Here is a 26,371-nt window from a genome sequence, read left to right as displayed (position 1 = left end):
CGGATTCGACCCCTATCTGGCATTTGTTTGTCTTGACTTTAATCCGCTGTCCGAAAATGCTCAAGACCTTTCTTAAACGCCTCCCCAATTCCTCCATGTTTTCCCTGAAATTAGGACATCAAAGTAGGGAACTACCCTGGGAGCCCTGCAGTAGTCGCTCCATTAGGTTTTGGAACAACCCTGGTGCCACACTGACCCCAAATTGCAATCGGGTGCACTTGAATGCCCCCTGTGCGTTACAATCGCTTGGGCTGGCTGTGCGCGGCGTCTCACGGCAGTTGTTGGTAGGCTTGGGCCAAGTCTAACTTTGCAAAGACTTGCCCTTGCCCCAAAGAGTGCAGTAAGTGTTGCACCACGGAACCGGTAAGCGCTTTTCTGTAAGGCTTTGTTAAGCGTCGCCTTGTAGTCAGCGCAAATTCTAATTGACCCGTCCGATTTATAAAGGTGGGGGGAGGCAGGAAGCTGCAGGGAGCTGCTTTGTCCTTAAAAACATGTTTCTCCATTTCTCATCCTAGGAAATATAATATTCTGCCCTTTTTAATATTTCCTAAAATATTTCATTCTTCTAGGAGGGGCATGGGTGCTAACTTCCTACAGGCTCTTGTCACAAACCATAAGTTTTCCTAAGATTGTCATAGGAAACTATGTGCTGACCAATTGGCCCCCATCTTCACCCATATTTTCAATAAATCACTAGAGATGTGCTATGTTCCTTCTTGCTTCAAACGCTCTACCATCATCCCAGTGCCGAAGAAGCCCACCATCAAGGAACTGAATGACTACAGACCAGTTGCTCTAACATCTGTAGTCATGAAAACCTTTGAAAGGCTTGTGCTTTCCTACCTGAAAACCATCACGAATCCGCTCTTAGACCCCTTGCAATTTGCATACCGAGCAAATAGATCAACAGATGATGCTGTTAATATGGCTCTGCACTACATCCTACAACATCTTGAGTCTCCAAAGACCTATGCAAGGATCCTTTTTGTAGACTTTAGTTCAGCATTCAATACCATCATTCCAGACATTCTTCTAACTAAGCTAAACCAGCTACAGGTACCGGAACAGACTTGTAAGTGGATCACAAGCTTCCTAACAAACAGGAAGCAGCAGGTGAAGCTAAGCAAGATCACATCAAATACCTGTACAATTAGCACAGGGGGGCCCAAGGCTGTGTGGTCTCCCCACTTCTCTTGTCTCTGTATACCAATGACTGCATCTCCAATGATCCATTTGTTAAGCTACTGAAGTTCGCAGATGACACAACAGTGATTGGTCTCATTCGAGACAATGACGAATCCGCATATAGACGAGAGGTCGAACGACTAGCCTTGTGGTGCAACCAAAACAATCTGGAACTGAACACACTCAAAACCGTAGAAATGGTGGTAGACTTTAGGAGAAACCCTTCCATACTTCCACCTCTCACAATACTTGACAACACAGTATCAACAGTAGAAACCTTCAAATTTCTGGGTTCTATCATATCGCAAGATCTTAAATGGACAGCTAACATCAAAAACATCATTAAAAAAGGACAACAAAGAATGTTCTTTCTGCGCCAACTCAGTAAGCTCAAACTGCCCAAGGAGCTGCTGATCCAATTCTACAGAGGAATTATTGAGTCTGTCATTTGCACCTCTATAACTGTCTGGTTCGGTTCTGAAACCCAACAAGACTTCAGAGGATAATTAGAACTGCAGAAAAAATAATTGCTACCAACCTGCCTTCCATTGAGGACCTGTATACTGCACGAATCAAGAAGAGGGCCGTGAAAATATTTGCAGATCCCTCACATCCTGGACATAAACTGTTTCAACTCCTACCCTCAAAACGACGCTATAGAGCACTGCACACCAGAACAACTAGACACAAGAACAGTTTTTTCCCGAAGGCCATCACTCTGCTAAACAAATAATTCCCTCAACACTGTCAGACTATTTACTGAATCTGCACTACTATTAATCTTCTCATAGTTCCCATCACCAATCTCTTTCCACTTATGACTGTATGACTATAACTTGTTGCTGGCAATCCTTATGATTTATATTGATATATTGATCATCAATTGTGTTGTAAATGTTGTACCTTGATGAACGTATCTTTTCTTTTATGTACACTGAGAGCATATGCACCAAGACAAATTCCTTGTGTGTCCAATCACGCTTGGCCAATAAAATTCTATTCTATTCTATTCTATATTAAAAAAGAAATACCAGAAATGGTCCATCATTGAAAGGAGATTGTTCAACAGAATGTTAAACTTGATAGCTGTTTATAAGTGCATTATTTAGAATAGTTTATTTCAAATTTAACAACTTTAAGATGTGTGAGCTTTAACTCCCAGAATTCCCCAGCTGGCCTGCTTTGGGCCATTTGGAATTATATAAATATATAAACACCAATTAAAAAGCCATTGATCTTAAAATAATTCTTTACAACTTTTTAAAGATGTTAACATGTTCTGTATGTCAAATTAAGCGGCAACAATAAAGAACTGAAGGATACCAAGCCCATTATATTCCCTTTTAAAGTACAGTTATTTAATTGTCCTCACTAGATCTCTTCCAGAAGTGTTGGGACTGCAACTCACTGGGGAAGGCACTTTAATGCTAGAGGGATGGTTTAGCATTTATCATCAGAAAACTGAAATCTATATTTAGAGAAGGCCAGTTCTCACTATTCGGCTTAGCAATGTTAACACAAACTGCCCCAGGTTGGAATGCTGGCCTTCAGTCTCCCAATCAGCCCTTGGTACTTCAATTTTTAATAACAATGAAGTCAAACAAAAGAAAATCATTCACATTTTTGAGGTTTTATTCTCATTTTTTAAAAATCCTGCCTAGAGGCTGCCTTGGTCCAAAAACACATTTTTCTCCATTTCCTCAGAATACAGGCAGTCAAAACAGTAAAAAAGGAGAAGGGAAGGACCAGCACTCTAACAGAGAGTTTCATAGCCCTAGGAAGAGACAGCAAAACTAATGAAATGCGAAAGTATAATTCAGTTAGGCTATATTAAGAGAAGGGACACAGCAGTGAACTATAGAAAGTCTTAGTTTCCTGCTTGGCCTCTCCAAAGAATTATTTCAGTCTGAAGTCTTGAAAATATAGGCATGGTAATATATACAGCAGCTGTGTTTGTGTGACAGGTTAAACCATAACTTGTCAAATACATTTTAGCATAACGTGTTGTGAGAATGCAGTTTGTGGTCCAGAGTAAATCAATTCAATTATTTAATTTAACCCAGTTAATTTAACTATGGGTAAGTGTGTTGTGTGAACCCAACCACTGTAAATATTGAGCTAACATTGTCTAACTATATAAAATAGATTTCCATAGATATATGAGACAGTATCACTGAACATAAGACCATTATGTCCAAATAGAGTTATACCGCTAGTTGTTTGTTTCGTTTCTTGGTAATCTCCAGACATTTTTGCTGAGATACTATTACATTACAAGGCAATGGTCTTAAACTGGTGTTTTTTGCGTTTTTTTAAAGAAAAAATGACTGTTATTTTATACAAGGCCATTCTGTCTCTGAATCTTGCGCTCACAGGGAAACCTACAATATAATTTAGATGGATGGACAGGATAAACAGTTACACCACCCACCCACCCACCCCCGAAAAACAGGCGGTAGTTTTAATGCATTTAAGAAAACAGAGGATTATATTGTCCCCATATATTCTAGTGGCAGCTGGGGAAAACATTCTGACATTTGTAAAACAACACAGTGCTTATCAAGTTGCAGTATTGCCATGTAGCAGTATTCTCATTGTATATCACCACCATTACCCGCAATTATTTCTAATTGCCTGGTATCCCTGCCTCTTTGGATGCCAGCAACACCCCTTGCATTCACCTTCTGCCTGCTAATATGGCCTTCTGATTACCCTCATTAGCAGGTAAGCAAAATATTGTGTAAGCAAATGTTTAGCTCCACATGACAATCTACCGGCGGGGAAAAAGCAATATCTCTCTGTGTGCGTGTGTGTGTAACTGTCAGTTTGGTACAATTTCCCCATCACTGGTGGTTTGTTTCCATAAGGTTTGAGCTGACATCCTTAGGCTTTTGACTGACATCAAAAGTAATAACTAAAAATAAGTATCATTTCAGGATTCAGATACTTCAAATCTCTGCCTAAATCTTTGCTAGGCAACAAGGCAACATTCTCAATTTCGGAAGGGGAAATAGAGGAAACCTATTATTGAACAATCCAAGTGGGCTGTCAGCTCAGATTTGATTTTTTTTCCTCTTCATCATGTAAAATAAGACTACTGAGCCAATCTCAAAGGGATATCATCTGGTTGAATCAACTGGTATTCATGAGACACACAAATCATGACCAATATCAACACTCTGCTCAACATTTGCAGCCTTTTGCCTACTAATGGAAAGAAGAAACAATGTCAGGGGTAGGTAACCTGTGATGCTTAGGCTACTTGCAGCCTTTGGCCCAGTTTCAAAATCCCTTTGCAAGACCTGTCTTGCTTCCCTTCAGTTTCAGAGAAGAAAGTATCAGAAAGAGAATTATGTAGGTATTTGGTTTTATATACTGTATATCACATTTAGAAACCACTCATCTCTCTCACAGAGCAACTCTCAGTTGCTTGAGAAAGGGGACGGAAAAGATTTTAAAGCGGAGAAGCTACCCCATCCAACTTTGGCTATGAACAAACAAAAGTTGTGATACAGTATGTATGTAATTACTTACCAAGCACATCCAAATTATATTAAAGTAACCAAAATATCTTTACAATCCCCCAGGCATATCACAACCTTTGAGCACCCGTAACGTTTGGAAATTGGAAGTTGAAAAATGTGATATTCCCTACCACTGTTGAAATACAAATAACGTCAATATTTTCAATCTAATAAGTTTAACACATCAATTTTATTTTTTTTTATGACCCTCTCCCATTATTAAAAACAGGCCAAAGTTTTCTGGTCTTCTAGAGAAGCCCCATTCTATCCCTGCAGTTCTCAGCAACTGAAATAATAGATTAAAGAAACCCTCCAGCCTTAAGAATGTGTGTACCCTCTATTAGATTACAAGAAATCAAAACTGCTAATGTCATTCAACTGGCTCTATGTCAGTTTATGAGGTCAATTTTGGTTACAAGGCTCAGATTTCTAAAAGAATGTTGTATAAAAGACGAGATCCAAAATAAAAGAGGTGTTTTTCCATCCGCCTGTTGACCTTGGCTACACCATTGTGTAATTTCCAAGAACTAGATAAACAGAATCCCAGACAAGCCCAGATAGGAAGTTGACTGTTAGTTGACACATTTGTCACCAACTCCCGTGAGTTTATTTTTTTAAAAAGAAATAGCTGCCATAGCAGCCCCAGTTTAGAATGGGATTATGCAGTGCCAGAAAATGCCTTGAACTCTGACAGATGTATGATATGCTGTCATTGAAAAGTGATTGTCTCCACACATATAGAGCTGCTCTTTGTCTGCAAGCTGTCATTTGTTCTTGTTGAACTTATTGTTTATGTACAAAGAATTTTGGGTGGGGAAACATTGATGAGGGGGGAAGAGCCCTTTCTCCCTCAAATGGCCTCTAGAACAGGTTTCCTGTGTCTGTCTTAAAAACAAAAAAGATAAACCTGAGATTGATGATCACATAACAAATCGACTGCCCATTTCTGGTGTCGCTCAATAATAGATTACCAATTTGCAACACTAAACTCAGAATTTTCTTTGCAAGGTTGCATCTGTTGAGCATAGCTGAATTTTATACAATTAGACAAGGAATGTTTGTTATTTCCTTTTATAAAAGAATGTTCTCATTCTGTTGGCATTACATTACAATATTTTAGCCAGTAACCCTTTGAAAGCTGACTGTTTTGCTTTTGCTTGGGGATTGATTTCCCCCCCCCCATTTATTTACATTTTTGAAATTTTTGAAAGTACTAAAAACATATGGATAGAAATGTTAGATGTTACTACTTCAACTTTCAAAAAGCTTTTGATAAAATTCTTCCTCTCAACAAATAGTCCTAAGCAAACTATCCAATTGCTGGATGAGAAGTGAGATTGACAACAGAAGCTCCCTGATCAATTTTTTTCATGCATTATTCCTTTTGAAAGCAGCATCAATGCTTTGAAGGTGACAGTTAGTGGTTTTAGTTGAAATAGCCCTGGAGCAAGAGTTCTGCTTTTACCAGCTTTATTCACATAAGGATAGTGAGTGGTGCAGTGATCTAGTGGTGAAGATGCTTTCCTCCCATTCGGAAGGTCGATAGTTCAATTCTAGGTAGTGGCAGATGTTCTCATTCCAGGTGCAAAGAGAAAACATTTGCTGTGAACTCCACACGGTGTCAGGAAAGGCATCTGGCCGGTAAACATTCAACTCTGTTCAGTTGTCCCCATTCTTCTCTGAATTAAGGGATTACAGGGTCATAAAAAGAGAGGGTTTTTTTTATTCATGTAAGGATAATATTCACTTTTGTGAATATAAGATTCCTCCTAGTTGTAAGCAAAAATTATTGTAACCAAGGACTCAATATATGTGTCGTGTCCCACTCCTCCGCTGACGGCTGGGTCCGGGAAATCCGAATCAGGCTTGCCTCTGCAGCTCTGCCCAAAGTCCTAGCAAAGTCCTCAGAGCAGGCAGGAGACCAGTAAGTGACTTCAGCAAGATCAGTTTGACTTTTGCCTGACTCAGAGACTGCCAGAAAGTAGATCCTTTATATAGGCCATGGGGTGTGGCTCCATGACTCAGCACTCATTAAGGCCTGCCCTCCTTCCTCTGTAGCCTCCGCCTCCAATCTTCTGATGCAGGGTCACACCAATCAGCTGTTGGTAATAAACCTCCTCAGGCTCACCTGCTGTGGAGGAGGGAGGTCTAGCTGCTCCGTTTGCCTGGGCATGGAGTCAGGGCTGGGGCAGGGAGATTCTCCTTCTGCAGTTTGTGTGGGCATGGAGCCAGGACTGGGACCGGGAGGCATACATTCCTCAGTGTGCGGGAGCAGGTAAGAAGGCCCCGGCTGCTCTGAGGGCGGGCAAGACACAACAATATGATAAATTCACTACTTGGTTTTAGATTTATGAAGTTCTAATCATATATGTGAGACATTGACGTAGTATGTAGTATGTGATCTTTCATAATGGCATACAACTATAGCAGGGTTCTGGTTTGCTCAGTATATAATATTCTGATGCAATCAAATCACAATAATATCATAACAGTGTTCTTTTTCATATTTCTTGCCTTTTAGAAGTCCTTTCCCTAATGACCTGACCATGAAATGATTTCCCACACATGTTATAGAATTTCTGGGCACTGGAGAAGTCCCTGGTCCTAGCAACACAACACTTTAGAGACAGTGTTGTTTAGTCTATTGATTCTCATCTATCTTCATGATGAATGTAGCATGTACTTAAAATATATCCATTATAAACAGCTACTTTATAAGCTCAGACATATTGCCAAGTCTTCCCAACATGGAAGTCCAGTCTCCACCCAAGATATTTCACATTGATGCTAAAGGCTAATCTTGGAAATTGTGTGTATCTTACTGCTGAACTAGGTCTCTGTCATTATTGGCATAGCTAGTTATCCTGTGAGGGAAGACAGTTTTATTTCTTCTTATTGAGTTTTGATAAGTTTCCAAGGTTTTTTTTTTAACTTGTAGATAGTTCTGGTTCAACATCTAGCTAGATTTGGCTTTAGAATGATTAGAATGATTTTTTTAAAAAAATAGAAGAAACATAAAATAAGAAAGTACAATGCCATTACACGTACAATCGTAATTTGGGTAATAATCATTATAGATTATTCAATTAAATAATAATAAATAGTAATTCAATTAATTTAATTGAAATGCAATCCATCTCACTACAGTGGGAAAAGTGAGGTGCCCTGATGGTTGGAAGCTGCCAAGGTTGAAAGCAAAGAGCCTGGGGTTAGAACATTATCTAAACATGGTGCAGATGGCCTTACATCCAAGGCCAAGGAACAAGTGACCAAAGAAAGAAAAATACATGAGATTTAAGGCTGTTATATAGACTGGACTAGATTGCTAGAGTCTGTTGCAGTGACTCTTCTTCAAGGCTAGGGTTTGTGGTATCTGCCTGTCTTAGCCTCATCCTTGATTCTTCCACTGATAGTTTTGGAATGCTGGCTGAGTTTCTAAAGAGAGATTTATTACCATGTTGTGGGTGACAGTACAGCTTATGGTTAATTCTAGTACCTCCTACTCTCAAATTTGGCCCTGACAGTCCTTCAAGTAATAAAAAAAAACTGTCTCCAGAATCCTCTTTTTTAAGTGCATACAGTCTGCCCTTATGGATAAAGGGCTATCGAAACTACAGCTCACGTCCTACTATAACTGTACCTTCTACTGTATACGTGAAAATATTTGCAGATCCCTCGCATCCTGGACATAAACTGTTTCAACTCCTACCCTCAAAACGACGCTATAGAGCACTGCACACCAGAACAACTAGACACAAGAACAGTTTTTTCCCGAAGGCCATCACTCTGCTAAACAAATAATTCCCTCAACATTGTCAGACTATTTACTGAATCTGCACTACTATTAATCATTTCATAGTTCCCATCACCAATCTCTTTCCACTTATGACTGTATGACTATAACTTGTTGCTGGCAATCCTTATGATTTATATTGATATATTGATCATCAATTGTGTTGTAAATGTTGTACCTTGATGAACGTATCTTTTCTTTTATGTACACTGAGAGCATATGCACCAAGACAAATTCCTTGTGTGTCCAATCACACTTGGCCAATAAAATTCTATTCTATTCTATTCTATTCTATTCTATAAGAATTGATGGATCCATCTCACAACACCTCACCAATAAAATAGCCATGAAACATCAATCTTTTTTTATGTACAGTTGCTGTTATCAGATCAGTATGACGTAGTTTATTTCAATGTAGTATAACCTTTGTTATACTGTCTGCAAAATTAGGCAGACTTTGACTGCCCACTGACAATCCACCACTAATTGTAATATATTATCTTGTCTTTTTTTTTAAAAAAATCAATGTTTTTTATTTATAATGCTGCTCTGTGAATGTAATAAATATTATTATTGTTATTATAAGAGTACATGGTGCACTGTAAAAGAGGACATAGCATCACTGAACTGCAAACCATATACCCAAGCAGTACCATACAGGTTTTGGAAAAATAATACTGAATTATTAAGGATTAGTTGATGAAGAACTCTAAGTGAAGCATGACCTCACAACTTTCAGGACAAGCAGAGGTATTTTCAGTCTATTTGGCCAACTCCCTTGTTTTTATCCTAGGGAAGGACAAACCCAGTGTAATACAGTAGTAGAATAAAATGCCCCTCAGGATAGGGCAAATAGCAAACAGAAATCCATTGAGATTAATCTACTCCTGTCTCCCTGGACAGTCTTTGGCTGTTTTAAGTAACATACTGACAACATAATCCTTATGAAAGTCTCTGCCTGTCTAGGTTTGTATCTGACACTGAAAGCCAATGAATGCATAATTGTATTTCACTCCTTACAAGCAGGAAAATGAAACAAAGGACATGGGGTAACAAGAAGAAAGACATTAAAATTGCTTCCTTAAACATACATTTCACTCTAAAACAATGACAGCACAATGAGTTGGAACTGCACTTGATTATAGTTAAATGTAGGCCTATCAGAATTGATTTGGAACTAGCATTGTTTACACTGAATTCCTGCTGATTCCATTGACGTTTTTAAATATCAGTAGACCTGTATCCATCTCAATGCCACATTTAAAGTTACATTCCAGTTAAATTGAGAAGAGCCTCGTGCCCTTGGAAATAGAGCTCAAAATGCACATCCTGGACTGATAATGAAAAGAAATGTGATCCAAAGGCCAAAGTGATTTTCCTCCATCCCTGAAATTGCAGGGGGGTTTTTTGCCATTAACAATAATAGGATTTTTGTGTGTATGCGTGCCAAGCAAAAAAAAAAAGAGTCCAAGAACATCTTAAGACTCAAGGAAACTGACATAACAAATACATGACATTGAGGGGAAAAAAGATGTTAACAACATTTTAGCCATATAATATTGACTGTAACATTTTGAAAATGTCATGAGATGTTCTTTTTACATTATCTGATATAAACCAGGAATGCATACCTGCTCCAAAATTCTTCACAGTTTGGAACGATAGCTCCAGAATTTATAAAGTTATATGCATGCTCATTCTTTTTCTTTCTTTCTTTCTTTCCTTCTTTCTTTCTTTCTTCCTTCCTTCCTTCCTTCCTTCCTTCCATCCTTCCTTCCTTCCTTTCTTTCTAACAGCCATGGGGGAAGGAGGAGGGGAGCAATCAGAACTGAGGCCACAGCCCGTAAAGGTTGTATGGAAGATGTTAACATTTTCCTACGAATTGTAATTTCCCTTGCTATTTCAGTTAGCAGGGCACAGTAGAAAACATGGATTTAGAATTAAATGTTTCTTAATGATAATAATGGAGATTGAATTGGACAGATGTGCTACCCTTACCATCAATAGGGAAACAGTAATGAAAATTGAAGGAATCAAGATGCCATATGGAAATAACATCAAGAGTATAGATGAAGATCACTACAAATATTCATTCTTCAAGCTGACAACATCAAGCACACTGAAGTCAAGAAGAAGGTTAAAAATGAATAAAGCATGAGATTGAAGATCTTAAAGTCCAAACTCAGTAGAGGAAATACAATCAAGGCAATTAATAACTGAGCAATTTCATTCATTAGATACACTGCTGAAATAGTGAACTGGATTCACAACCAAGAAGCATAGGGGACCCTGGAATATTATAAGTATATTGGACAGCTGAAGAAGAAAAAAGAGCATTGGAAGAATACCTGAAGGACAGTGAAGAAGATATACTGTAGTTAATAAACCATGAAGGCTCACTGAATACCAGAGAGACCAAATTGTCCTACAAGAAAGGCCAAATGAAGAATAGAAAAGAGACAGGGCAAGACAAAGTATTACATGGCCAATAGATTAAAAAATTAGCAGGCAAAGCAGATAATAAGACCTGGCAATGACCAAGAACAGGGAAATGGAAAGAGACAGAGGGGCTAATTCTGGTTGTACAAGAGAAAGTGTTAAGAACAAATGCCTATAAATCCAGAATTGAGAATTTAAATTGGCTATTTATGTTACTGTGTGAAGCAAGAAGGAACATTGATCAGCAATTGCATTTGAAATATCTGATACCAAACTGTACTACTTCAGACCGCAGACACAAGATTAGAATAGAATAGAATAGAATAGAATAGAATAGAATAGAATAGAATAGAATAGAATAGAATAGAATAGAATAGAATTCTTTATTGGCCAAGTGTGATTGGACACACAAGGAATTTGTCTTTGGTGCATATGCTCTCAGTGTACATAAAAGGACAAGATACATTCGTCAAGAATCATAAGGTATAACACTTAATGATTGTCATAGGTACAAATAAGCAATCAAATCATACTAGGAAACAATCAATATAAATCATAAGGATACAAGCAACAAAGTTACAGTCATATAGTCATAAGTGGGAGTAGATGGGTGATAGGAACAATGAGAACATTAATAGTAGTAGTAACGCAGACTTAGTGAATAGTTTGACAGTGTTGAGAGAATTATTTGTTTAGCAGAGTGATGGCGTTCGGGGAAAAACTGTTCTTGTGTCTAGTTGTTCCGGTGTGCAGTGCTCTATAGCTTCGTTTTGAGGGTAGGAGTTGAAACAATTTATGTCCAGGATGTGAGGGATCTGTAAATATTTTCACAGCCTTCTTTTTGACTTGTGCAGTATACAGGTCCTCAGTGGAAGGCAGGTTGGTAGTATATGTGAATTAGTATAAAAGGCAAAACTATTAAAAGTCTCAAGTGCTAAGGTAGCTTGAATGCACTCTAGGATTTTGGGTGGAGCAAAGATGATTGTATTGTATCAAAATAAATCTCAACATTCAAAATGTGTGTAAAAAGAAATGGAACTTTGATTGCCTAGCCACACCTGCCATTTCACAATAATGTTTCCCTGTATGGCTTCCTCTGGGCTCTAGAATAGCTGAAATAATGAATTACCTAAATGCTTATGCTTTGCTTCTTAAAAATTAATATTTCACTACAGGTGTTTTGCTTAAATTATTCAATAAATTGAGCAGAGGAATAAGAATATCAAAACAAAAGTATTAAAAAGTCAGAGATAGGTAATTTAAAAAATTCAAACTGAAAGTTAAGACAAGTAAATAAAAGGAAAAAGCAAAGAGAACATAATTTAGAATCTAGAAGATGCTACTGCTTGTGTGGCTGCTAAGCAGAGTAAATATTTATGACCAAGTTTTATATAAATGGAGGGAAAACATATTTTTTTTTGAGAATGTAGCTAAGGAATGTTGCTTTCCAGATAGAAATATTCATACTAGCCCCATTTACAAATTTTTGTAAGGTACACATAAAGTAATGATTTTTCTCCCATCTAAGCTTATTTGCACTAGACTTTGAATGAAAATACACATTATGTTTGATGTACAGTTCTTGCCAAAACCCATGGCCCTTATCATATTTTCTTTCATCTCTCTCTTAACTTTTGGAAATAATAATTTAAGAGATAACAGTGGCCTAACTCATTGATAATACTAAGTACCACCAGCGTGCCTACCGTTCCTGTCCTAATGTTCCCTTTTGGTTGTATACAATTCGTATGGTTATTTCATGCTTATACTTATATATATTGCTGTGTTTGACAAACAAACAAACAAAAAAACAAATAAACAAACAAACAAATAAATAGATGCTGCCTTTGTGATATTGAAACCACCCCAGCACTTAGCATTCTCTCTAATAAGAACTTAACCCATTGTGATTTGTTCAACTACCTTTCAAAAAAAAAATCCTCATTTACCTTTTTAAAGGTAAATTCATTTCATTTCATTTCATTGCCTTACACACTGTAAGCCGCCCTGAGTCTTCGGAGAAGGGCGGGATATAAATGTAAATAAATAAAAAAAATTTTTTACCTCAACTACTTTTCAAAAAAGAAATCTGCATTTACAAATAAATTAATAAATTTATTACAAATAAATAAATAAAGTTACAAATAAATGTAACTTAAGGTAAAGATAAAGGTTCCCCTTGTACATACATGTTAGTCATTCCCGACTCTAGGGGGCATCTCCGTTTCTAAGCCGAAGAGCCAGCACTGTCTGATGACAATTCTGTGGTCATGTGGCCGGCATGACTAAACGGCAAAGGCGTGTGGAACGCTGTTACCTTCTCACCAAGATGGTCCTATTTTTCTACTTGCATTTTTACATGCTTTTGAACTGCTAGGTTGGCAGAAGCTGGGACAAGTAACGGGAGCTCACCCCATTATGTGATACTTGGGATTCAAACCGCCGAACTGCCAACTTTTATGATCAACAAGCTCAACGTATTAGCACTGAGCCACCGTGTCTCCTAAATGTAACATAGTGTTATACAAATAAATATAACTTAGATGTCCTGTTTTTTCCTCATTCATGGCAGTTAATAGTCACAGTGGAGAGAAGTGCAGCATTATATTATTATAGCATGAATAAATATGCATATTTCATTTATTTGATTTTTATACCGCCCTTCTCCCGAAGGACTCATATATATCATATATATATATATGATATCCATATATATTTATGGATTGGGCATGGGTTGGGAATTACAATGTTTGAACATGAACATGCTCAGATTGTCCTGAATAACCATAACTCACATCTTAGTTTCCTATTAAGTATAAACTTTAAAGTAGCAAAAGCAGTATGTCATTTGGTATAATTTAAATGAATTTCTCATTCACAATGCATTAGAAACATCAGAAAAGTTACTGACATAGACATTGAAGAAAAAGTGTTATCCACTGTTAAAGCAAAAATTAAAATAGAATTAACAGAAAGCAAATCTCTGAGGAACTTAAAAATAGGGCTACAATATTTATGTTGCAAAAATCCAGATGACCATTGGATAGCAGCAATGAATTAGAATGTTCTCTATATAATAGATTTGTAGCTGTGATATGGTAGCCATATTAAAATGATAATTACATCCACGCATACCCAACATCCATTTTGAGTTAAGCAATGGTCTACAAAGCATGAGAGAGAATAAAAAATAAAGGGGTGTTTGGGTTAGATTTGAAGGTATTCCTTTCAAATAGATTTAATATTCAATATGGATGTGTCAATCACTTTGATATTGATATCCAATATCAAAACTTGAAATTCAAAATTTGGACCTGAGATTCAATATTTGATGGCAACAAGATTTGAACACCTTCAAGATTCCTTTTGTAAAGAGCTGATAATAGGCTATATTGAGGAATCATTGAAGGTAGACTCGATCAACAGGATCTATGTATATAATCCTATATACATACATACATACATACATACATACATGTATACATACATACATTATATGTATAGATACATATAATATATGTATCTATATAAGAGGATCTGACTTCAGTCTGACCTAAGCATAGAACATAAAATTATCTACCACAATGTCCTACCTGTCAATGACTACTTCAGCTTTAACCACAACAACACACAAGCAAATAATAGATACAAACTCAAGGTAAAACGCTCCAAACTCAATTGCAGAAAATATGATTTCAGTATCAGAATGGTTAGTGCCTGGAATGCACTACCTGACTCTGTAGTTTCTTCCCCAAACCTCCAAAATTTTAAGCTTAAACTGTCTACTGTTGACCCCACCTCATTCCTAAGAGGTCTGTAAGGGACGTGCATAAGTGCACCTGCATGCCTATTGTCCCTATCCTAATATTCCTTTTTACTTACTCTTTTCATGTATCCAAATTATATTTATACTTTTACCTGTTATCTTATATATGATTGACAAAATAAATAAATAAAAATAAAATAAATAAAATAAAATGCTCTAGATTGGACTAGTATAGTGAGTTCAAGAAGGCTTTAGGAATGGATGATGTGAAGAAAGAGAAGATCACACAACACATACAAGACTAGATTAAGAAAGAATAATATAATAAAGCTGACTTTCTTTCTCTCCTCCTCCAAACAACATGTACAAAATAAAATCTAACAAAGAGGTGAGGCACGAAAGAGCAGAGACGTATTCCCCCCAAAGGTTTCTATTTGTGAATGTGATAAAACCTGATGGCTAGCTACTCATGTCAATATCAGACCTTACCTCTCAATCCTCCTTCAATTTTGTCTGCATTAGTATATGAAAGAAATGCAGCAACAGCATTTAAGATTCCACAAAACCAAGAAGCCCATTTAATTCCAAATTTCCGGTGGAATTTCAAAGCATCTCATTCAATACAACAGAAATCCTCAACTCCCACCCAGGCTGTGGTACAATACTGGGCCGTGGCCCATTTGGAATTAGGCTGAGTGAGTGGCTGGATGGAGCGCACACGTACCGCTCATGCCAGTTGTGCAAGGGCTGCATGTGCACACCAGCCCACTGCTAGTGTGGCCCAGTTCCCCTCTCCTTCCCAGCTGATCTGCCAAGCCGCAACGGTTGAGGCTTGCTGCAATACCGCACCTTGATTTAATCTTAGCTGATTGGAAGGGGCAATCCAAATCTTCTTAAAATCAAATTACAGCTCAAAACTTTGCATCATTCTAATATTCTTTTTTTAAAAAAAAACAAAACAAGTTTTATTTTAAAAATTCTTTCATCATACATATTTTATGAACAGAGTGTTGACCGGGTCACATCTTAAACATACATATTCATTATTATAATGTATTATAATCTTCCCATTTTTTTCAATATTCATCTCTTTTGTATAGTTCTTTATCACAAATTAGTCATTTTTCACCATATCTTGTTATTTCAGCTTCTGTCATATTATTCTCTTTCCATAGTTTTTTATCATTTACAATTTTACATGTAGATAACATCACTTTACGCCTTATATTTATTTATTTATAGTTTAATTTCTATACCGCCCTTCTCCCGAAGGACTCAGGGTGGTTTACAGCCTTATTAAAAACACAAATAATACATAATATAAATAACAAATTTAAAACAAATTTAAAACAAATATTAAATAGGCCTAATTAACTAAAAGGTCATAGATTGACGTAAAAACCCTTAAAATTTAAAATTATAATTAAATTATATTTTTATAATTTAAATTATAAATTATTTACCATATTTCTTCATTTCCGGAAGTATCCCCCTAACTCCTCCTTTCCAATCATTAGCATTTGAATATACATCTTAATTTACATTGTTATCAAAATTTATAATGTTATTAAATTTATTTTTCGTATTTCCATCTGCTGAAATTTATCACAAATTCTATTCATTCTCCTTTACAAAAATAATCACTTTTGTATTTTCAACATTGTTATTCTGTTTACAATTAGCATTTTTCATTTTCATCTTAATTTACATTGTTGTCAAAATTAATAATGTTATCAGATTACTTATTTTCACATTTAAATATAATGACAATTTAAATTCCATTCTAATTTAAAAGATTATCAAAATCACTATTATTATATTATCTACTTTCCCATTCACATTCATTAATCTACCATATTTTTCAGAGTATAAAATGCACCTTCCCCCCCCTAAAAGGGGGTGAAAATTTGGGTGCGTCTTTTACACCGAATGTAGCCCCGCCCACCCGCTGGCCCCCACCCTATGGACTCTGCCTCCCAGCAATTTACCTCCTTGCAGCAAGCAGCAAGAAGAAACAGCTTCAGCACAGCCTAATTAGCACAAGTTGATTGTTTCCGACTCTCAGCTGTTTCAGGCTGCAGGGATTGCCATTGCCTATTGCTGCATGGGCCTCTGCTGCTTACTGCAAGGAGGTAAATTGCTGGGAGCAGATTTTTTTTTTCTTGTGTTAATCAAGCTATGCTGAAAACGAAAATGAAAGTAAAGCAGGCTGTTTGCTGTTTGCTGCAATGAGGCAAAATTGCTGGGAGGCAGAGGCAGAGGTAGATTTCTTTTTCTTGTTTTCCTCACAAAAAAGGTAGGTGCGTCTTATAGTCTTATAGTGTTTTATACTCTGAAAAATATGGTACCTTGTTATATATAGTTACTAACATTTACCCTATCATCCTTATCTTTAACCATCATCTCTCAATCTTTTTAGCATCCCATTTTCTAATAATTTTTTGCTTAACCCTTTATCTCGCTCTAACTTCTCAATTCTTTTTTTATTTTTGTATGTCTTATATTTCATCTTCTGAATTCCTCTTTTTTTTTGCACTGTTTGATTATCCCTCACCAAAACTTTCCCTTGTGTCTTCCAGATATTTCCTTTTCCCTTTTAACTGTTTCTTTTTTAGGGGGAATTTTTCCCTTTTCCTCTCTACCCTTTTTACATTCCCAAAAATTTCTGTGGTATTATCTATCTGATTCTTATTTTTTGATACTTTCTATTCTATATTTTTAACTTCTTGTATCTCATTTAAGTTTTCCTTTTCAAATTCCTCTTCCCTTTCATTTTCTATATATTTCAGTGAGTTTTCTGTTTCTTTTTTGCCTGTTAAAGATTCACGCATATTTTTAAACATCAAAAATAACTCTTCATACATCTGCAACTCTATTTTTTAGCAATTTAAAAAATTATTATAACCTCCCCAATTATATCTCTTTACAATTAATCAAAATGTAAAGTCTTTTTAATTTTCTTATATCTCCTCTTTTCTTCTTCAATTATTTCTCTTTTCTTCAAAAGTAAAATAATCTCAATTATTAATCGTCCAAGTCCAACAACAATAAAATCCAATTAAAATGCTATTTTCCAGGAGAGGAGGGAAATGAAATAAAAACCTAGGTGTAGAACACAGTTACTCCTTAAATGTTCTCATAGTGTCCAAATTATCTATCTCCAAGGTTGGGGTTTTCAGCTGTTATTTCTTCTGTTTTGTCTATTTGAGTAAAATATTACAGTACTTTTTCTTTCCTCCAGCAGATGGCACTCTTTGTTTCTATTCCATATAAAATAGTCTATTAAATCTAATGAATTGTCAAAATATCCAGCAATTTTAAGATCCTCATAGAAAATGGTGTATTTTTCTGAAAATCACTTTCTTTTCCTTTTGAAATATTTTATTTTTCTCAATTTTCCAGATCTATGACTTCTTCTTAAGCTTTTTGAATTACAGTACCCATTTTTTCTTTTTTCTGTGTATGTGCTCCCCCCCCCCCCGAGTGGCAGATAAGGTTTCTTTTAAAACTCCAATTTTAATTTTATTTTTAGTATAAATTGGCAATTATCTCATCCAGTTCTAGCACTCCATCCAACACTACTCCAGCTCAATTTTTAAGTCCGGTTGTCCCAGCTTCACGATGGCCACCATAAGATGGCCGCTGCCCCCGCTGCTGCTTTGGGAGAACTGTTTCTGTTCCAGCAAGGAAATTGCTGATTCCATGAAATTCCTCTCCTTTCTTCACCACACCTGCAAGATGGCTATGCAGGGGTGAAATCTAAAAATTTTCCCTACCAGTTCTGTGGGCATGGCTTAATTGGTGGGTGTGGCTTAATTGGTGGGCGTGGCTTGGTGGTCAGATGACTGGGTGGGCGTGGCCAATAACAATAAATAATAAAAATAATAAACAAAGTATAAAAAACAATAAGAGGTACCAAAAACCAACTTTCACACTTTACACACACACAACACAACACAACTGACTCACACACAATGTAAAAGCAGCTGCACTTCACACTTCACACAGCCACAAAAAGCTCAAAAACCAATTTTCACACTTTACACACACACAACACAATTGATACACACACACACACACAAAATGTCACATACAGCTTTCTAAGATTTTGTGTGTTTGTATAGTTAGAGTGAAACACTACAGAAACACACCAAATCTCAGAAAGCTGCACAAATATTTTATTTTATTTTATTTTATTGTGGACTTCAATTCCCAGAGTTCCTCAGCCAGCAAAGCCAGCCAGCATTAGTTGATCCCTGAGGAAATAGATTAGCTAAGCAATTGATTCTGTCTGGCTGAAAGTGAAACTGGGGTTTTCGGGTTGGAAAAAAAGCCATGTGTTCATCAGTAATCAGGTAAGTGCCTTAGAATCTCTACTCTTACTTGTAGAAAACATGTTTTCTACAAGTAAGAGTACAAGTAAGGTTCTGCTGATGAGGAACTCAGGTGAGATCGCCAGAGGAGACTTTAATTTTTTTTTTAAGTTTAAAGGCTCTGCCGATCTCAGCTGAGGGGCAGGATCCTCAAAGGCTTTTTTTTATTTTTACAGGCATGTTTCGTCTGAAGAAAAACCGGCTTTTAAAAGTTAAAAAAAAACACCTCTGCTGATGGTGCGGCTCAGCAGAGGTGGGGGTGCGGGGCCAGGGATTTTTGCTACTGGTCCTCCGAACCAGCAGCCGCCATCGCTACCGGATCGCGTGAGCTGGTCCGAACCGGGACCATTTCACCCCTGTGGCTATGGCTCGAAAGCCTCCCAGCAGCAGTTCATCCAACTGGATTTTGTGCAGCTCATCAGAGCCTATTTTCCAGTCCGTTCCTGCTACGACGTCAACCGGAAGTCCCCGTGTCATTCTAAATTCAAGCTTATACTTTCATTACTTACACATTTCTGAAAGTGCTGAATTATAATCTGTAGAATTCCCAATAAGCTAAATCATTTTGTAAGTGGTAGTTACATTTATTTAGAATGCCAGATTCATAAAGGCTAATATAGTATTTGTTGGGAAATTATTCTGGGTAATTTCCAGTTCACTTTGTACCCAGCACATTCCCAGTCAATCACTACAATACATCTAGTCCAGAGCAAGAAAATACATCATTCAGGACAGCTAACAAAAATATAATTTTCTGCTTACTTATTAAGCACCAACAAAACATTAATTGGCAAAAGTGGGATAAAAAAACCAGACAAAATTAGGAAGAGAAAATATACAATGGCAGTCTGTATTATCATATTAAAAGCCACAAAACCTTCCAGAGCCCCTGTAAATAATATTTATTGTAATTAGGATTCAACTTCAACCTTTTCATAGGCATAGCAGTAGCAGAATGGAAATGTAGCAGTAGCAGAGCAAAATAGGAAATCAGGTGATTCCTTCTCTATTCTGCACCATTAAGAAATAATGTGGTGGATAGGACTAATGTATGCAACATGTGGGATATACTGATTAGGTAAAATAATGCTGTGACTAAGAGTTCTCAAGGTTTGGTAGAAAATTCTGTGCAGTTCATTAGACTTTTTTTCATTCTTTTATTAAGAAATATAGTAAGTAGGTAAGAAATCAGCTTCTTTGTAATTATTAAAATATAAAATGACTAATTACATTACATTTTGCTACAAAATGAGATGGTGGTTTTTTTTTCTGTACTCAGCCTCATTCAACTTTTTGTAGGGGTGTACTTTCAAGTTGGGGCACAGTGACTCAATGGTTAAGGACTTGTCAATTGGAAAGGTGACAGCCTGGGTTTGAGACCCGAGCACCACACAACAGGGTGAGTTCCTGTTCTTGCCCACCTAGCAGTTCGACAGCATGCAAATGTGAGTAGATTAATAGGTACCATTTCATTGGGAATATAATAGCAGGTGTCTTTGGTGCATAGCCATGGTGGCCACATGACCACCGAAAATGCCTTTGGACAACGTGGCTCCTTGGCCAAGAAACGGAGATGAGCACCATGTCCTAGGATCAGACACAACTGGACAGGGAGAACTTTACCTTTACCTACTTTCAAGCCAGTGTTGACTCCTGATGACTTCTTGGACAAGTCCCTGTAGTTTTATTTAATTGTTATTCTTAGTTCCCTCTAATTCCTTCTAGTGTCCAATGTTTCAAATCTTATCATGTTAAAAAAAATTAAATTTAAAGCAAAAGCATTTTTCCTTGGGAAGTCTTCTTTATAATTAATTTCAAGATCTTATTTCAAATGTTTTAATTTCATCCTTTTGCTGTTTATCCCACTCTACCCCATTTTTTAAAGTTCTTAAATTTGTGGGATTCTTTTGCTAAGGGTTTAAGGAAACTCATCTGGTGCTGTCAAACCTGACAATCCAAAGATTTCTGATAGCTGAAAAATCACGAATTTCCAAAAGAGATTTTAAAAAGGAGTATGTGTCCTTTCAAAGGAGCTGACCACAGTTTTAGCAGATGGCTATTCCCTTGTTCTTTAAAGCTCTGAACCTGACAGGGACTGATATTATAAGAGTTCCTCAAAAAGGGCAGCTGTCTGGAGTACTTGAGGGTGATCTCAAGTCCTCTCCTCATCTGGAAATGAATTATCCAAGAGCCCATCTACTTATTGGCTCTTCATTGTACCATATTGTGGTCTCAGCTTTTTGCAGAGTCTGGAACTTCTCAGGTGCATTTGTTTGGCCAATGTGTGATAGGGGATGCTGCTAGATAACCTTTTGGCATGATCCAGCAAGTCTCTGCTTACGTTGCTATGTTCAGAAGGCTTATACAGATAGAGTTCTAGAAAGCTAAAGGGATAATAAAGGACATTTAAACGAACAGGATCAGTTAGATGAATTAAATGGTGCTAATAATCTTGGCAACTCCCCCTCCCAAAAAATTTATAGCAGCAGTTTTTTAAAAAAGAAATCAATAGCCTATCAGCATTCTTCTTCCACCATCATTTATATGTCAGTAGGTCAGTGTGCTAAACAGAAGTGTTAGTGATCCACTTGAATGTTAAGACCCAATAGAATAGATATAGCTGCATTAATTTAAACTGAGTAATTACTGATGGCAACTGCCAACATTCAGCACATGATGCAGCTGCTCATTTTGATGTCAACACGCAACCAAGCAAAACAGAAAGGAAGCACTATGCTTGCTTTCAATCCCTGGGGACATTTGTCCTGACAATGTGACATCTGTAATGACCTTTTACAAACCAGCTTGAGGATAGGGAGCTGTCACTTAAGAGAGTTCAAATCTTGGGAGCAAAAGGCTGAAATGAATTCTTGCTTGGATATACGACACCATTGCATAGCCATCTTATATTGGAAAGAGGCCAGACAATTCTTCATTATATCTTCATTATATCCAATTAATATAGTTATTACATACTTATGCTCATATATATGCTTATATATTATATAGTTATTTCATGTTAATGCTTATATATACTGTTATGACAAAATAAATAAATAAATAAAAAATAAAAAATTACCGCACTGCAAATAAATTAGGAAAGTCTTTGGACTTAAAATTCAACATGTCTCAAATGAGTCATGGTCCCATGAGATTTTTCAGTATGAAAATCAGTGCTAAATTGGCGAAATTGATCCAGGACTTTCTTTTTTTTCAATCTATTGGGACAACAAAGGCAATAGGCCAGATTACAATAGCATGATGAGCAAAGATAGATCCTGCAGAAAGTTGACTTGGAAGCAGTCACAATCTATTTGAAGTGGGATGGAGGTAGAGTTGACTGAAGAGGGGTTTTGATGGGGTTTTTTTTAATTCTCCTTTTTCCTTCACAAAAACCCTGAGATAAATTATGCTGTGAATTCTCAGTGGTTTGCCACCAAAATTCAGTGACCAAATTTCTGGCACTTCAGAATAAGGAAAGAATCTAGCCTATGTATACCACTGACTGATTATTTGGCAACAACTGATGTTAATCATCGAGAGTAATAAAATAAAGCTTGCAAGCTTGTTTAATTTTCAATTTATTGTGGTATTTTGTAGGAAGGACAAGGGAGGAGAGGAGATGATCTCTTCTAATAGAGAATAATTGCTAAACTATAAGTAATCTTATACTCCCTTCAATAAAAATAGGACTAATGAGGTGAGTTCACTAGAGGATATGCTGGATGGATTGTCATTGGATTGTCCACTTAACTGTTCTGCCCATTTCAGGTTATTAAATCCAAAAAGGAAGAACATGGTTTAGATTATTATTATTTTTAAAAATAAATAGTTAAAATTTATCCCTGTGTGAATAGGCAGTATGACCAGTTTGTTTCCTAAAGGGAAATTTGTGCGTGCAAAAATATGACAGTATATAACTGTCGTGTGTCTTTAACACCTCAGAGAGTGTGGAAATTGTTAATTAGGAATGCTTATGGAGTTTTTTCTCCAAATTTCAAGTGTCTACTTCAGTGATATTTTTAATGAAGCTGACTTTAAAGATGATGAATTCCTGATTCTCCCTGAGGTACATTTTTGGAAGTTTTCAGTATGTGGATATGATAAGTTATAAGATGAGATGAGACGCTATAAATTATCCTTTTCCATGCTAAAAGAAAGTGCACCATCTCCCAAATAACAGTTGAACTAACATTTGTTTTAAACAGATTTTAATTAGGATGTTCTATGCAGATTGTGCCATAAGAGGCTAAATAACAGAACCTCCATCTCACAAACTATGGAGTGTTATAGATTTGCTATCTATGATTGTTACCAGACCTAAACTCATAATGGTTTAGAATTAACAAGTCATTGTCTGCATCCACTGAACCCATTTGCCTTCAAGTAATCCAATTAACTAATACAGTAGAATTTTTCATAATTTTTAGCAAGTATTTAATAAAATTCAATTTTTAAAAATGCTCCAAAAGATAAAAAAATAGAACAACTCCAGTCCCCTAGTCCTGGGGACACCACTGCATTGTCATCTCACCTCCTGTGGTCTCTGCATTACTTTTGTCAAAAAAAAATTCTATTTATACACACACACACACACACACACACACACACACACACACACACACACACAGTATGTCACAGAAGTGAGTACATCCCCTCACATTTTGTAACTATTTAAGTATATCTTTTCATGTGACAACACTGAAGAAATGACACTTGGCTACAATGTAAAGTAGTGAGTATACAGCTTGTATAACAGTGTACAGTAAATGTGCTGTCCCCTCAAAATAACTCAACACACAGCCATTAATATCTAAACTGGTGGCAACGAAAGTGAATACACCCCTAGTGATAATGTCCAAATGGAGCCCAAGTAGCCATTTTCGCTCCCTGGTGTCATGTGACTTGTTAGTGGTACAAGGTCTCAGGTGTGAAGGGGGAGCAGGTGTGTTAAATTTAGTCTTATCGCTCTCACTCTCTCATACTGGTCACTGGAAGTTCAACATGGCACCTCATGGCAATGAACTCTCTGAGGATCTGAAAAAACGAATTGTTGCTCTACATAAAGGTGGCCTAGGCCGGGGTCTGCAAACTTGGCTCTTTTAAGACTTGTGGACTTTAACTCCCAGAGTTCCTCAGCCAGCAAAGCTGGCTGGGGAAGTCTGGGAGTTGAAGTCTACAAGTCTTAAAAGAGCCAAGTTTGCAGACCTCTGGCTTAGGCTATAAGAAGATTGCCAAGACCGTGAAACTGAGCTAAAGCATGGTGGCCAAGACATACAGTGGTTTAACAGGACAAGTTCCATTCAGAACAGGTTTTGCCATGGTTGACCAAAGAAGTTGAGTGCTTGTGCTCAGCTTCATATCTAGAGGTTGGCTTTGGGAAATAAATGTATGAGTGCTGCTAGCATTGCTGCAGAGAATGAAGGGATGAGTATCAGCCTGTCAGTGCTCAGACAATACACCGCATGCTGCATCAAATTGGTCTGCAGGGCTATCGTCCCAGAAGGAAGCCTCTAAAGATGACGCACAAGAAAGCCTGCAAACGGTTTGCTGCAGGGGTGAAATATAAAAATTTTCCCTACCGGTTCTGTGGGCGTGGCTTAATTGGTGGGCGTGGTTTTGTGGTCAGATGGCTTGGTGGGCGTGGCCAATAACAATAAATAATAAAAATAATAAACAAAGTATAAAAAAACAATAAGAGGTACCAAAACCAACTTTCACACTTTACACACACACAACACAACACAACTGACTTCCACACAATGTAAAAGCAGCTGCACTTCACATAGCCACAAAAAGCTCAAAAACCAGCTTTCACACTTTACACACACACAACACAACACAACACAACACAACTGACTCCCACACAATGTAAAAACAGCTGCACTTCACACTTCACACAGCCACAAAAAGCTCAAAAACCAACTTTCACACTTTACATACACACAACTAACACACACACACACACACACAATATGCCACATACAGCTTTCTGAGATTTTGTGTGTTTGTATAGTTAGAGTGAAACACTATAGAAACACACCAAATCTCAGAAAGCTGCACAAATATTTTATTTTATTATTTTATTTTATTTTATTTTATTGTGGACTTCAAATCCCAGAGTTCTTCAGCTAGCAAAGCCAGCCAGTTGATCACTGAGGAAATAGATTAGCTGAGCAATTGATTCTGTCTGGCTGAAACTGAAGCTGTTTTCGGGCTCTGGCCATGTGTTCATCAGTAATCAGGTAAGTGCCTTAGAATCTCTACTCTTACTTGTAGAAACATGTTTTCTACAAGTAAGAGTACAAGTAAGGTTCTGCTGATGAGGAACTCAGGTGAGATCGCCAGAGGAGACTTTAAATTGTTTTTTTTTTAAAGTTTAAAGTCTCTGCCGATCTCAGCTGAGGGGTGGGATCCTCAAAGGCTTTTTTTTTTACTTTTAAAGGCCTGTTTTGGCTAAAGCAAAACAGGCTTTTAAAAGTAAAAAAAAAATCTGCTGATGGTGAGGCTCAGCAGAGGCAGGGGGGCGGGGCCAGGGATTTTTGCTACCAGTCCTCCAAACCAGCAGTCGCCATCACTACCGGATTGCGCGATCCAGTCCGATCCGGGAGCATTTCACCCCTGGTTTGCTGCAGACATGTAGACTTAGGACATGGATTCCTGGAACCGGGGAGCTACAGTTCATTGAGGGAACCAACAAGTACTGTAACATACTGAAGCACAGCATGATCCCCTCCCTTCATAGACTGGGCCACAGGGCAGTATTCCAACAAGATAATAACCCCAAACACACCTCCAAAAGGACCATTGCCTTGCTAAAGAAGCTGAGGGTAACAAGCCAAAGACAAGTTACCTCAAAGAAAGTTGTTCATTTCCTTGTTAGAGCATTTGTCTTTCTCAGTCCATCTGGATAAGCGCAGTGCAATCAGTTCAGTACTGTAACTATTTGTTTCTGAAAATAAGGTTTAATTTATGCTGCCTTGGGACAAAGTTCCATCCACTAGACAGCAATAACAATGATAACAAAATCCCTGTTTGGATAGCAAAACAATTCTCTTTTCAGGAAGATTTTGTCAAGGTGATAGAAATAAATGGTCAGGCTCAGAACAGCCATTCTCTGAAGTGCTATAAATACAATGACAGCTCAGAAGAGTTCAAACACTTTAATATATGCTTTCTTCCTAAATAAATAAATAAGTCTAAGCTACCCTTGGGCTATCTTCTCAAGCTCAGGGAATGATTCACATAAGATATAAAATGACATAGGTTTAAGCAGTTCAAAGAGGAATCA

Source organism: Ahaetulla prasina, chromosome 3 (assembly GCF_028640845.1).
Source record: "Ahaetulla prasina isolate Xishuangbanna chromosome 3, ASM2864084v1, whole genome shotgun sequence".
In the NCBI taxonomy this organism is placed as follows: domain Eukaryota; kingdom Metazoa; phylum Chordata; class Lepidosauria; order Squamata; family Colubridae; genus Ahaetulla; species Ahaetulla prasina.
This window is presented reverse-complemented; position numbering follows the sequence as displayed.